Source organism: Herpailurus yagouaroundi, unplaced genomic scaffold (genome assembly GCF_014898765.1).
Source record: "Herpailurus yagouaroundi ecotype Mexico unplaced genomic scaffold, PumYag 77, whole genome shotgun sequence".
NCBI classification, from domain to species: domain Eukaryota; kingdom Metazoa; phylum Chordata; class Mammalia; order Carnivora; family Felidae; genus Herpailurus; species Herpailurus yagouaroundi.
This window is the reverse complement of record NW_024412388.1, coordinates 31535381-31537988: the sequence shown is the minus strand read 5'-3', so window position 1 is coordinate 31537988 and position 2608 is coordinate 31535381.

Genomic DNA, 2608 nt, shown 5'->3' with positions numbered 1-2608 from the left:
TCCAATGGAAAAAAGACAGTCTCTTTAGCAAATGGCGCTGGGAAAACTGGACAGCAACATGCAAAAGAATGAAACTGGACCACTTTCTTATACCAGACACAAAAATAAACTCAAAATAGATGAAAGACCTAAATGTGAGACAGGAAACCATCAAAATCCTATAGGGGAAAACAGTCAACAACCTCTGACCTCAGCTGCAGCAACTTCTTACTCAACGCGTCTCCAGAGGCAAGGGAAATAAAAGCAAAAATGAACTATTGGGAATTCATCAAGATAAAAAGCTTCTGCACAGCAAGGGAAACAATGAAACTAAAAGGCAACCAACGGAATGGGAGACGATATTTGCAAATGACGTATTGGATAAAGGGTTGTAATCCAAAATCTATAAAGAACTTATCAAACTCAACACCTGAGAAACAAATAATCCAATGAAGAAATGGGCAGGAGACATGAATAGACACTTTTCAAAAGAAGAACATCCAGATGGCTAACAGACACATGAAAAGACGTTCAACGTCACTCATCATCAAGGAAATACAAATCAAAACCACATTGAGATACCACTGCACCGGTCAGAGTGGCTAAAATGAACAACTCAGGCAATAATAGATGTTGGCAAGGATGTGGAGAAAGGGGAACCCTCTTGCACTGTTGGTGGGAATGCAAACTGGTGCAGCCACTCTGAAAAACAGTGTGGAGGCTCCTCAAAAAATTAAAAATAGAACCACCCTATGACCCAGCAGTAACACTACTAGGAATACACTACTAGGAATGTATCCAAAGGATACAGGAGTGCTGATTCATAGCCCCAATGTTTATAGCAGGGCTATCAACAATAGCCAAAGTATGAAAAGAGCCCAGGTGTCCATCAACTGATGAGTGGATCAAGATGATGTGGTATATATATACAATGGAATACTACTTGGCAATGAAAAAAAATGAAATCTTGACATTTGCAACAATGTGGATGGAACTGAAGGGTATTATGCTAAGTGAAATAAGTCAGTCAGAGAAAGATCTATGTTCTCACTAATACGTGGAATTTGAGAAACTTAATAGAAGACCATGGGGGAAGGGAAAGAAAAAAATTTGAGAGAAAAAAAACTGAGAGGGAGTCAAATCACAAGACTCTTAAATACAGAGAACAAACTGAGGGTTGACGGTGGGGCCGGGAGGGGAAAATGGTGATGACCATTGAGGAGGGCACTTGTTGGGATAAGGACTGAGTGTTATATATGTGATGAATCATGGGAATCTACTCCCGAAGCTAAGAGCACACTGTATACTCTGTGTGTTAGCTAACTTGACAATAAATTATATTTAAAAAAAAATAAAAATAAAGTTATGCCACTAAAGAAATAAATTAAATAAATACATAAATCCATATGCTCTTTGTGAGAGAGAAAGAAAGAAGAAAGAAAGAAAGAAAGAAAGAAAGAAAGAAAGAAAGAAAAAAGAAAAGGAAGAAAAGGAAAAAAGAAATGCAATGGTAATCCTGGTTTGGATCCTGGACTGGAAAAAAAAAAATTGTTAAAAAGAACATTGTTGGTTTAAATACAATGTGGTATCTTGGATTGGATCGTAGAACAGAAAAAGGACATTTGTGGGGAAAGTAGTGAAATATGAATAATGTGTAGAGTTTTTCTGCACTTTTCACTTTCCCTGATCTCTGTTGGATTTATTAAGTTCTCATTATTCCTCTCTTCAGATTTGTAAGTTACATATTCTATTTCTATGCTTTTCTACTCTTAATTTTTTACATCTTAGAAGGCCTAAATGTTCTTTTTTCTAGAACATGAGGACTCCTAAACTCAGATTTCCCTTTCCATTTTTTGTTTTCTCATTACATTTTTCATATTTGATTCTTAAAAATTACCATATATAATCAGAAAAATGAACAGTTTCATTGGGGGGGGAATGCCAATACACCATCTATGTATAAATAAAAGAGAGAAAAGGCATTTTGAATTATCTTTTTATAGAGTAAAACAAACAACAAACCCCCATACCTCGAGGTATGACAAACTGTAAAGAGGTGGTAAAAATCAAGGGATTTCTCACCTAAATTGTGCCTGGCTGTCTCAGCCACAGAGCACAAATAGACTAGGGAGTTCTGGGAATCCAAGATGTTTAGATGAGTCCAAGCATAGTTCTGTTTTTCTTGCCAAAATTTTGTACAGCCTGACAGTGAGGTCAGTGGCAAAAGCTGTCTAGGAGGCAGTTTATATCTGTCCAGTACTGGAAATATTTTTTTCTACTAGTGCATTCCTACTTTCACTTACAGAAGGGAGCAAAATAGTTTATGAACCCCAGATTACATGCTTCCTGATATATTACAATTAAAACTCCCTTTTATTCCCTTATCCGCAGAGCAGATCACCGCACACTTCTTGCCACGTTGACCCACACAGCTGCTCTTTCAAGGGGCCTCACATCATGCTGGCAACAGTAGAGCCCCCTACCGTCTCTCTTCCTACTACTAGCTTTAAGTAGTTTGGAGTTTCTCAGATGAGAGATATGGGCTTGGGAAAGGGAGACAGGATGGGAATGGTAAAACTAAGTAGGACAAAATGAGGATCTCATGTAGGAAGTGAGAAAAACGTTGAGC